The sequence below is a fragment of the Lissotriton helveticus genome, chromosome 11 (assembly GCF_964261635.1).
Source record: "Lissotriton helveticus chromosome 11, aLisHel1.1, whole genome shotgun sequence".
NCBI classification, from domain to species: domain Eukaryota; kingdom Metazoa; phylum Chordata; class Amphibia; order Caudata; family Salamandridae; genus Lissotriton; species Lissotriton helveticus.
Window position 1 is genome coordinate 406,774,221 of NC_136072.1, and position 13,538 is coordinate 406,787,758.

Consider the following 13,538-nt stretch of genomic DNA (forward strand, 5'->3'; position numbering starts at 1 on the left):
GTTTTATATTTTTTTTTGTATTTTTTATGGGGAGAAACAAAAAACAGGGAATTGTAAACGGCTCAACTGGAGCAAAAAAAAACCAGGAAAAAATTAGGGTTTTTTAGGGCAATTGTAGTTGTCACCAGCAAGGACGATGAGCTTTACGCTCTGCTCACCATAGCTGATGGTCTTACCACAAAAAATACATGTAACCCTGAATTCACCAAACCGTGGTTGCATGATTGGCATCGTCTCCCTTGTGTCTGGTCCCGATGGAGTGGGTTGCTTTCTTTTGGAGGTGCTGGGTGAAGATTGGGGAGGGTTACTGGCCAGTTCTCTCAGCTCTGCAGCAGCATAGTTGTTGGGATGCTGCGCTGCATGTGCCGAATCATGGTGTAATTACCAAATGAATATTTCTTATTAGGGTTCCCCCTTGAAAGTTCCATGCCACAGATTCGGCAAGTCACCTTTGGCGCATTCACTTTCTTCTTGCCCTCTGGGATGGAAAAAAACTCCCATACAATGTGCTCCTTTGGCCTATATGGGGTATTGTCTTCTGGGAGGAATGTCCTTCTCGCCTCCTCGTCCTCCTCCTCCTCTTCTTCTTCTTGACCACCAATGTGATGTTGTGGTGGTCCTCTTGGTGGTGGGGGTGGTGCAGATGCTCCAGCTGCTGCTGCTACTGTAGCCATTTTAAAGTACAAAAGATTAGAGACAGATCTCCAAACAGGTCTTCCTCAGTCAAAGGACAAAGTCAGAATAAGGAAAAAAGGTGGGGGCTTTCATCATTTGGAAAACAAAACTGTTCTGGACCAATGAAAAGTGTTATTTTCAAGTCACATGATCCAGGCTTTCATCATTTGGAAACCAAAACTGATCTGCACCAATGAAAAGTGTTATTTTCAGATCACATGACCCGACGCGCTTACGCTACGTGCCCCGGGGCGTGCCCGGCGGCGCTTACGTTGCGCGATCGTATGCGCTCGCGTGCTTCCGGGTGCGCTTACGCTGTGCGTCATATGACGCATCACGCGGCTACGCGATACGTCACGATGTTGTTTTCGTTCGCGGGAATAGCGCTAACGGGACGCTCACCGTGCCGAAGCACTGCGCTTACCGATGAGCGCATCGGTATGCGCCCCGGGAGCGCTCCGAGGCAAAAAAAAGAAAAACTATTACATAATTATACAATATAAAATTTGTTATAAAAAATATTACATTTCATACCTATAGAGATTTGCTATTAAAAAACCTATGAAATTCACTGAAAAAACCATAGGTTTCACACCAGTTATAGTTAGGAATTAGCATTTAAAAAACTTATTAAATTCACTGAAAAAACCATAGGTTTCACACCAGTTATAGTTAGCTGGAAGTTTTACTCGCATAAAACCATTGAAAGTCCCACATTATAGTTAGTTGGACTCACTATAACTTGCGCGTGCAATGCACTGCTGATGACGTCACATATTACATCACTCATGACATGGTCAGTGACATCAATCATGACATCACTGATGACACCATCCTTGTGACAGAGTGACAGACCTCCTTTCACTGTAATGTAACCCTTGAAACACATATTCAAAAATAGAAACTAAAATGTTTTTAAAAATGGAGATACCCATACCAGTTACAACAACCAATTCAATAATTCCACCATCTATATACACATCCACTCATTCATCAACAGTTCTATATAGTCACTCATACATATACTCACTCATCATATGTAGTGATACACCTATACATCCTGTTACACACCGACAGTCATCCAAAAGATACTCTCACACATACTCACACATGCAAATAAACTATTAAACATCCATTTATTTGCATATACAGCTATACACACACTAACACTTTACTTCTAAGGAAACGTACACATACTTACTCTCTTAAACAATCACTTATAGAAACACATACTACTTTAAATAGGAACTCTTACAATCCCTCACTCTCACATATACTCACTTACATACATCAATATTCACATATACTAGATTAAAACATATGTAGTTACTGATAAAGACACTAGTGAGACAGTCATTCACTCACTAACACACACACGTACACACTCATCCACCCATACAGTCCTGCACATATGCTGTCTTCAAAACACATACAAAGAGAGAGTCAGTCATTCATGCATCTATGTGCTAAGTAATACCCCCACCAAACCATACAAACACTCATACTGATACTAAGAAAAACATCTAATAACCCATATACATACACATGTAGCTACTCACCAACCCATGCAGCCACTTATACACAAAGTAAAACGCTAATACATATATTTAAATATTTAAACATTACTCTCTAAGATATGTATTCACTAAGATACACTTAATAAACCAGTTAACCAATCACTTCTTTTTTTTAAAAACATCCATGTAAACACTTATTTAAACATTTATTCTACCATCAACTTTTACATATACATATATAACACATATTTATTTTTTAAAAGACACACATTCACTGGATAGTGTCATCAGTGATGTCATGAGTGATGTCACTGACCATGTCATGAGTGATGTAATATGTGACGTCATCAGCAGTGCATTGCACGCGCAAGTTATAGTGAGTCCAACTAACTATAACGTGGGAATTTCAATGGTTTTATGCGAGTAAAACTTCCAGCTAACTATAACTGGTGTGAAACCTATGTTTTTTTCAGTGAATTTAATAGGTTTTTCAAATGCTAATTCCTAACTATAACTGGTGTGAAACCTATGGTTTTTTCAGTGAATATTACCTACTGGCAGTCGCCAGTAGGTATATATAGTTAGGACCTAGTTACCATAGGAAATTCGCAACATTCTATTGGGAATAACTTTGGCGTCGATTGAGGAAATTGCGTGCAATTTTCCAAAATGTTGGCCAGCTCAGTTCTGCTCCTTCCCTGAAAGTTTTGGGCGGATTCGTGAAGCAGGGACCGAGAAAAAAGGGGAGTCCCAAAACGTGTTTTCCCCATGTTAATTTCCATAGGACGATTAGACACGGCTACAGCCGGAACTGCTGAACGGAATTACACCAAACTTGGCAAAGAGGTAGGGACTGGTATGCAGAAGTGCCTTTTCTATATTTGGTGAAAATCCCTCCAGTAGTTCCTGAGAAAATCAAAAGAGAAAAAATATATATATCTATAGCAGCTTACTGTAAGCTTACTGTAAGCTTACCTTTCCGAGTACGAGCTGAATTCTAATTGGCTGTCAACTGTCTGTCAACACTCCAAACCAGAAAGTGTTGGCAGCCATCTTGTGCCTCGGTAGACTGAGGCACAGGAAAGCAGAAAAACAAACGTGTAGAACTCAAAAAGGTGGCAGAGTAAAAGCACCCTGACCCCTAGGGGGTCCCACAAGGACCCCCTAGGCCCCAATTTTTTTTTTAAATTGCAGGGTAAGCTTACTGTACTCTGTATGGTACACGTACGGTGCGCTCACCCGGCGATTTAAAAAAAAAAAATTTGGGCCTGGGGGGTCCTTGTGGGACCCCCTGAGCAGGCCTAGGGGTTAGGGTGCTTCCCTTTGCATGGTTTGCACCTTTGTTTCACTGCTTTCTTGTGCCTTGGTTCTACTGAGGCACAAGATGGCTGCCAACACTTTCTGGTTTGGAGTGTTGACAGACAGTGGCAGCCAATCAGCATGCCTTCCCAAGAAAGCTGCCTGCTCATTGGCTGTCAACACTTCTAACCAGGAAGTGTTGGCATCCATCTTGTGCTAGTGTTGACAGACAGTGGCAGCCAATCAGCATGCCTTCCCGAGAAAGCTGCATGCTCATTGGCTGTCAACACTTCTAACCAGGAAGTGTTGACATCCATCTTGTGCTCGATAGACAAAGGCAAAAGAAAGCAAAAAAACAAACGTGAAGAACACAAAAACGGGGCAGGGTAGATACATCCTGACACCCTAGGCCTGCCCAGGTGGTCCCACAAGGACAAACAAAGACCAATTTAAAAAAAAAAAAACCTGGTCTGTTTTTTTAAAAATTACCCCCCGGGGAGACCAAATCCTGGGGGCGTAGTGATAAAGAAGTGTGGGGGGTCCACAATCCCCCCCCACACTTCCCCGGGGACTGCCACCCCCGGGGCAAAGCAATGCAGCCCCTTGGCGCATACTGGAGGCTCCTGAAGGGCTAGTTGGCCCCCAGGGACCCCCAGTATGCAAGGGGAATTAGTTCCTACTCTGCAAACACGCCAGGGGTTGCGCTGCTGAGAGGTATAAAAAAGGGTGTGGCCTCATTACACCTCTCTGCAATGCAGCCCCCTGGCGCACACTGCAGGTTCCAGGTGGGCTAGTTGGCCCCCAGGGACCCCCAGCATGCAAGGGGAATTAGTTCCCCCTCTGCAAACACGACCGGGGGCTGCATTGCAGAGAGGTGTAAAAAGGGTGTGGCCTCATTACACCTCTCTGCAATGCAGCTCCCTGGCTTATACTGGAGGCTCCTGGTGGCCTAGTTGCCCCCAAGGGACCCCCAGTATACAAGGGGAATTAGTTCCTCCTCTGCAAACGCGCCAGGGGTTGCGCTGCAGAGTGTTGTAAAAAGGGGGCGTGCCCTCTGAACACCTGCCTACAAAAATGTAGTAAATCAGTATAAAAAAAACAAATTAATACATTTAAAAATTGTCATTTAAAAAACCTTGCAAATCCAGTTAAAAAACATAGGTTTCAGGCATTATCTAGTTAGAAATTAGCATTTAAAAAACCTTTCAAATTCACTGAAAAAACCATAGGTTTCAGGCCTTATATAGTTAGGAATTTGCATTTAAAAAACCTTGCAAATTCACTGAAAAAATCATAGGTTTCAGGCCTTATGTAGTTAGGAATTAGCATTTTAAAAACCTTGCAAATTCACTGAAAAAAACATAGGTTTCAGGCCTTATATAGTTAGGAATTAGCTTTTAAAAAACCTTTGAAATTCACTCAAAAAACTATAAGTTTTAGGGGTGTTATAGTTAGCTGGACATTTCACTCATACAAAACCATTGAAATTGCTCCTATATAGTTAGTTGTACTAACTATATTTCACGCACCCGCAATCCACTGCTGATGATGTCACATATTACATCATTCATGCCATGGTCAGTGACATCACTGATGACATCTCAAATGACATCAATGATTGCATCACTGATGACATCATCCATGTGACAATCACATACACCTTTTCATACACTAGTAAAATCTTTCATCACTCTTTGTAAAATACAGAGTATCATATTTGAATCCATTGACACAGCAATACAAGTATCTAAAAACCCACTCATTGATTCCTAGAGGTATACACACACCTAATCACTTACCTGTAGATTCACTCATACATGCTGTCAATGAACAATAGAACACTATCAAAAATACTAATTCACCTATATCGACATTACACACCAGCACACAACCTATTCACATATGAAGTTATCCTACTCACTTATGCAAACAATGGATCATACTTACTTAGCTACACACTTATACAAACACCACTTCATCTATTCATTTAGATAGTGAGTCATATTTAGTATATTATAAAATCATTATTACAAGTATACAGTTATCCATACAGTCACTCACACAATCATTGAGTCTTATGTATACTTATGTATATAAAACAACTGACACATACACTGCCTTTTATTTTTCTAGTTTGTTGGACATGTACCATTGAGAAATATATTTGCTCATCACCACACCCATAAAGATATTCACTCACCCAAACAACTGTTAGAACATGTAGTTTTAACTTCATATATCTACTGAATCAACTATTCACACATCTTTGGGCAGTCACACACCCTCCACCGAACCACACACACATTCACTCTCCCATACAAATACTCAATTAACTAATCAATAACTAATATAGACTTTTACATAGCTAGTAACCGACTGGAGAACCAGTTTACACAACAACTGACAAAGTGATACAGATATTCATACAGTTTAGTCACTATCCACTATATTTAGTGAGACACTATACATTGTTAAAGTCCTCCATCCAAATATTTATTTTTATATATCCACTCATACTTCAATGCAAATTGCTATATATATAATGCATATTTAAATAACGAAGCAAACCACATTCACTGGATGATGTCATCAGTGATGTCATCATTGATGTCATTTGAGATGTCATCAGGGATGTCACTGACCATGTCATGAATGATGTAATATGTGACATCATCAGCAGTGGAGTGCGGGTGCACAAAATATAGTTAGTACAAATAACTATATAGGAGCAATTTCAATGGTTTTGTATGAGTGAAATGTCCAGCTAACTATAACACCCCTAAAACTTATAGTTTTTTGAGTGAATTTCAAAGGTTTTTTAAAAGCTAAATCCTAACTATATAAGGCCTGAAACCTATGGTTTTTTCAGTGAATTTGCAAGGTTTTTAAAATGCTAATTCCTAACTAAATAAGGCCTGAAACCTATGGTTTTTTCAGTGAAGTTGCAAGGTTTTTTAAATGCAAATTCCTAACTATATAAGGCCTGAATCCTATGTTTTTTTCAGTGAATATATATATATATATATATACATATTCACTGAAAAAACCATAGGTTATAGACCATATATAGTTAGGAATTAGCATTTACAAAACCTTGAAAATTCACTGAAAAAACCATGGGTTATAGACCATATATAGTTAGGAATCAGCATTTACAAAACCTTATTTTACTCACACAAAACCATTGAAATTCCATATATAGTTAGTAGCACTAACTATATATCGCGCACACGCAATCCACTGCTGATGATGTCACATATGACATCATTTATGACATGGTCAGTGACATCACTGATGACATCTCAAATGACATCACTGATGACATCATCCAGTGACTGTGTGTTTCTGTAAAGTTTAAATATGTTTTACATATTGAAAAATGAGTAGATGTAGAAGTGTCTAAATAAAAGATTTAGTAGGTGCGTGACTGACTGTATGAGTGAGTGATTAAATGTGTCTCACTGAGTGCATGGGTTAGTGACTAAACTGTCTTAATTTGTGCATCATTATGTCTGTTTTCTGTAAACTGCTGCATGTGTTGATCAGTAGCTATATGAGTAACTATATGGGTTATTGATTGATTGTCCAAGTATTTGTATGGGAGACTGAGTGTGTGTGTGGCTGGCTGGGAGATGTGTGACTCTGTGCAGATCAATGTGTTCTTGTATCAATGATTGTATAAGAGAGTAAGAATGTGTTTGTATATGTTTGAAAATGTAAGGTACTCTATGTTTAACTGTATAGATTAGAAAATGGAAGTGTGATTGATTCTTTACAGGACTGACTAGGTGTGTGAGTAACTCCATGGATGAGTGGCAGAGTGTGAGTGTCTGTATAGGTGTATGAGTGCATATGATAGTGTTGTAAAGATGAGTGATTGTATGTATGAATGATTGTATAGGTGAATGAGCGAATGTGTGTGTAGACGTAGGAATCAGTGAGTGCGTATGTAGTAACTAGTATTGGTGTGTCAATGGTTTAAAAAATTATATTCTGTATTTAACACTGGGTGTAACAGAGGTTATATTAAAGTGTGAGGAAATGCATTGTATTGTCACATGAATGATATCATCAGTGATGTGACCATTGATGTCAAATGACATGTCATCAGTGATGTCATCAGTGATGTCATTTGAGATGTCATCAGTGATGTCATCAGTGATGTCATTTTAGATGTTATCAGTGATGTCATTTGAGATGTCATCAGTGATGTCATCAGTGATGTCATTTGAGATGTCATCAGTGATGTCATCAGTGATGTCATTTGAGATGTCATCAGTGATGTCATCAGTGATGTCACTGACCATGTCATGAATGATGTAATATGTGACATCATCAGCAGTGGATTGCGTGTGCGCGATATATAGTTAGTGCAACTAACTATATATGGAATTTCAATGGTTTTGTGTGAGTAAAATAAGGTTTTGTAAATGCTAATTCCTAACTATATATGGTCTATAACCCATGGTATTTTCAGTGAATTTTCAAGGTTTTGTAAATGCTAATTCCTAACTATATATGGTCTATAACCTATGGTTTTTTCAGTGAATTTCAATGGTTTTTTATTAGCAAATATCAAAAGCTTTAAAATGTCAAGTACGTGGTAGGTAAAAACATTTTCGTGTTTATGCACGCTGATGTGCTTTGAACGCTGCCTCCCCCCCCCTCTTTTCTTTTAGGAGTATTCTCTCTTTGCAGATAGTGAAGGGTAGGTAACGCAGGCCTTTGCCCCCGTTGTAACCCGTCGTGCCTGCTTCCCTCTCCATTTGAATGATTGTCATCCAAGCATTTACTGTTTTGGAATTGGTTCTCTTTGGTTCATTCTCTATTTACAAACAAGCACAGAGTCGCAATACTCTGTTTAGTCTTTGCAGATAGTGAAAAATCGTTAGAAAAAACAAAAGGAATCAAGCAAAATCAGTAGGCCACTAATGGGATCTCTTTTTGACCTCGCTAAAATAGAAACATTAGGAACAACCCCTCATGAGAAATATGAAACTAGTGAGAGGAACCGAGCTCGACGCCATGATGGCTGCAAGACAGCTCGGCTCCGCCGCCCACCCCGCCCAAAATAACGACAAACCCTATGCAAATATTATAAATATATACAACACACCAGCAAAGTAACAGGGTAAAACGTTTTATTAAATAACTATTTACATGGCAGCCTGCTGCAACATCGATCCAAATGCATGCCGCCGTTCCCGGGATTTCTCCCCGACTACTCTGCGGCCTACGAGATGGAGAGGCCGGGGCGTTGACTAGGCGGGGCCTCCGGCCGCAACCAGAGCGCCAACGATCGCTGCTGACGGAGGGGAGCCTTGCCGGTGAGACCACTGATCTGAAGAACCGCTGCCTGCGGTGCCTCCCTGAGCCGCTTGACGGAGGCCCCCGAGGGGCGGTGTGGTGGCGCGGACTCGGAGGGGGCGCTTGGCTCCTGCCCCCCCCCAAGTCTTGTTGCCCTGGTGTGGCCTGAGATCGCCCCGACATAGGCGGCCGGCTCCCGGGGTCAGGCGGAACTTTTTGCCTTTTGGTGACTCTTCCATTCTGGACCTTGTCCCACAATCCGTTTGACCTGAAGACACGTCCTGCGGTGCCCTGGTCCGACCATCACATATACCTGCACCAGGAGACGGCGTGGGGTGCACTGGAAGGGAGAGGCGGGGTGAACGAGCCTCCCCCACCTCCCCAGGTGGAGGTTTCTCAGCTGCACCCCAGCGCTTCACTCGGCCAGCTGAATTGCGCCCGCTCTTGCGGCACAGTGCCTCGCTCGGCCAGCTGAGTTGTGCCTGCTCTTGCTATTACAACGTCTCACCCGCCATCCGGCTGAATTGCACCCACTCTTGCGGTACAGCGACAGGCGGCTGCCACGGAGCTCACGAAATGGCGGTCGGCTCCACAGACTTGGGCCTGGCCTGCAAGGATGGCTCTGGGCAACCCTGGAACTTGGACGCTTGACTGCTAGGGCAGTGGAGAAGCGTGGCTCAGTGGTTAGAGGCGGCAGACCCGGAAACTGAGATCAGCTGTGGACCAGGGTTCGATTCCCCGCCTCGGCGGGTCTCGGGCTCAAAAAAAATTCCACGGACTTGACAATTCTCGCTCCGGTGCCTACTCGACTCACGGGGTCACACTCTGCGACTCTGGGCAATAGCTTGCTTAATCTCCACTACGGCCCCTCGTGGCGGGATGCCTGGCTTTCACCTTGTGAATACCCTGCCGGGGTATCTCACAGGGGAATACCAGGACGGGTTCCCTAAGCAAGCGCCTTGAGACCCCTGGGTGATTCGTGCGCTATATAAATCGAAATACATTTACATTTACATTTACATTTACATGGGCCCCATTCCCAAAAGCGTCCCCTCAGCCTTGAAGACTCTACAAGAGTCACCGGGGCCCCCGACTCCCGCAGACTTCCGGTGGGGAGCGACTGCCATGATTGCTCGCGGAATGGCCACGACGTAGCCACGGGGTGCTCTCATGCTGACGCCAGCTTCAGTCTGAAACATCCAGAAACACTGTAGTATCGCGTTGTCGCGTAATGCGTCATATGACACGCCGCGTTAGTGCACCTGGTGCGCGAAGCGAGGCGCGAAGCGCAGTTTCCCGGAAGCGATCCGGGGCGCGGCGCGGAGCACGTAACGTAAGCATAACAGGTCATGTGACTTGTTAATAAAACTTTTCATTGGTTCATTTCACTTTTGGGTTCCTAATGATGTAAGGCTAGGTCATGTGACCTAAAAATAACACTTTTCATTGGTTTAGAACTATTTTTTGTCCCAAATGATGAAAACCCCTCCTTGTTTCCTCACTCTGACTTTCATCTTTGTGAGAGGAAGACCTTTTTTCATCACTTAGCAATGGCAAGTGTTGTAGCTTCAGCTGGTGCATCCCCACCACCACCACCACCTCCTAGGAAGAGAGTACCACCTCCTCAGGTGGTGGTTGAGCAAGAGGTGCCCCCCCCCCACCTTCTTGTTGCCTGATTCGGCCAGCTCAATCGATCGAGCATGAGACTCTGTTGTGATCTGAAGAACCGCTGCCTGCGGTGCCTCACAGAACCGCTTGACGGAGGCCCCCGAGGGGCGGTGTGGTGGCTCGGACTGGGAGGGGGCGCTTGGCTCCTGCCCCCTCCCCAAGTCTCGCTCGGCCAGCTGAGTTGCGCCCACTCTTGCGGCCTACGACATGGAGAGGCCGGGGCGTTGACTAGGCGGGGCCTCCGGCCGCAACCACAGCGCCAACGATCATCGCTGCTGACGGAGGGGAGCCTTGCCGGTGAGAGCCACTGATCTGAAGAACCGCTGCCTGCGGTGCCTCCCTGAGCCGCTTGACGGAGGCCCCCGAGGGGCGGTGTGGTGGCGCGGACTCGGAGGGGGCGCTTGGCTCCTGCCCCCTCCCCAAATCTTGTTGCCCTGGTATGGCCTGAGATCGCCCCCGACATAGGCGGCCGGCTCCCGGGGTCCGGCGGGACTTTTAGCCTTTTGGTGACTCTTCCTTTCTCCCCGACTACTCTGCGGCCTACGAGATGGAGAGGCCGGGGCGTTGACTAGGCGGGGCCTCCAGCCGCAACCACAGCGCCAACGATCGCTGCTGACGGAGGGGAGCCTTGCCGGTGAGAGCCACTGATCTGAAGAACCGCTGCCTGCGGTGCCTCCCTGAACCGCTTGACGGAGGCCCCCAAGGGGCGGTGTGGTGGCGCGGACTGGGAGGGGGCGCTTGGCTCCTGCCCCCTCCCCAAGTCTTGTTGCCCTGGTGTGGCCTGAGATCGCCCCCGACATAGGCGGCCGGCTCCCGGGGTCCGGCGGAACTTTTAGCCTTTTGGTGACTCTTCCATTCTGGACCTTGTCCCACAATCCGTTTGACCTGAAGACACGTCCTGCGGTGCCCTCGCAATGCGGCCTGGTCCCTGAATGTGTGCAGGGGGACGGTATTGATTGGATCAAGATGGCGGCTTCACACAAAGCTGACTCAAGTGTTGCTGCTGATGCTATGCAGACAAAAACTGGTTTTCAGTTTGTACATTCTTCCGGATTTTTCCATCCAAGGCTGGTTGAGAGTTTGTAGAACGATGGCTTCAGATTTTCAACATACTACTCTTCAACATTCTTCATAAATGTAACAATGTGAGACTCACTAGGAGAACGGACGTTTATCTTTCCTTTCAAAATGCTGCCAACAATATTTTCTGAATGGAAGACACCATCTTGTAGCATAAAGGGCTGCGTCAAGGGTGGTATTGCCCAGAATGTCTTGTTTTCTAGTGCTCGTAATGACGAAGCCAGAACTGCCGAAAGGGATTCTGGTCCTGCCGCTACTTATTAGAGACATTGAACTATACTCTGGACCTGCCTGGCCTCGACCAAAATGGCGCCAGTATGGGAGCAACTTGCAACTCCTTATGACGTTCTAGTTACTTAGCCTTGACGTTATGGGGGATGTATGCGGTCTTTGTGTACATGGCGGGCGGGGAAGGGTACTGGCTGGGAATACGGACAACCCTATTGATGTTGATTTTTCATTATTGATTATTGATTATTGTATTAATAAAGCTTCGAAGTAATGTTACCCATGATACTCGCCCATGGTGTGCGTATGGACGATTTTATTGTAACTGATCCTGTTATACTTCCAATTATAAAATCAACCTTCACTGATCCTGCAACCGTTTGTCACGTTTAGTTTTTTCAATTAAATGGCTTGCTTGTTACATACTCCTATACCCCTGGCTTTTGAAAGACACCATCTTGTAGAATAAAGGGCTGCGTCAAGGGTGGTATTTTCTGAATGTTTTGTTTTCTAGTGCTCGTAATGACGAAGCCAGAACTGCCGAAAGGGATTCTGGTCCTGCCGCTACTTATTGGAGACATTGAATTATACTCTGGACCTGCCTGGCCTCGACCAAAATGGCGCCAGTATGGGAGCGAATTGCAACTCCTTATGACGTTCTAGTTACTAAGCCTTGACGTTATGGGGGATGTATGCGGTCTTTGTGCACATTGCGGGCAGGGAAGGGTACTGACTGGGAATACGGACATTCCTATTGATGTCGATTTTTCATTATTGATTATTGTATTAATAAAGCTTCGAAGTAATGTTACCCATGATACTCGCCCATGGTATGCATATGGACGATTTTCAAGTTCAAGTAAGCTTTATTCGGCTTTTGAATTTAAAACCATAAAAGCAGCAGAGAAAAGATACAAACATACAAAGAACTAGTCCAGCAAATCAAAGCATAGTTAAAAGAAAAACAGACTGTTTAGGACAAGCTAAAACAGTTTGACGAATCAACTATTCAAGATCCTAATCCAAAATACACAGAATCCTCCTTTATCATCAGGTATGATAGTAATTTGGTACACCGGGGCCAGGATAAAAGTCATGCAGATCCCAGATACGGATGGAGCCATCTCCAACTTTGTGTTGGGTAGAACGTAAAAAGGGGGCAATGTTTCTGTCTTTAAACTTAATTAAAATCAGATCTCCTGGAACATTTTTGGGCAGAGAACCAAGCCACCCCACCCTCCTGACGCTCAATATCCCGCCGTCTAAAACAGATGGTAAATGTCTATGGTTTTTAAGCCAGAAAATGGCTTTATTCATTAGGTCCTGCTGTAGTTCACGTTTACCCGGGGTGAGTTCAGGGACCCCAGAAAGCACGGTAACGTATGGCGCGGCTTCCGGGGGTAGGTCCATTTGATGCCTTCTTTCCAGGAGTCTGTGAGGGGTATGTTTTAGATTAAGAGGAGCGTTGCGACCACTTAGAGTGGGTGGTATAGGAGGGGGGTCACAAGTGGGAAGTATGCTGGAAGCATTGTTCATAGGCCTTTCATGGATGTTAGTAAAGGTAGAGGATGTGGATATCATGGTGTTGGCATTTGGTGGGAGGGACCTTATTACAGTGTTTTCGATCCTGGTCAGCCTCTCCCCCAGATCATTAATTTTTACGACCAGTGGTGATAGAGCACTGTTTAACATTCGTTCAATTTGGGCCAGCAGGGTCAAATGAAGGGGGGATACGGGGTCATTTGATCGAGTCTCCGCTTTATC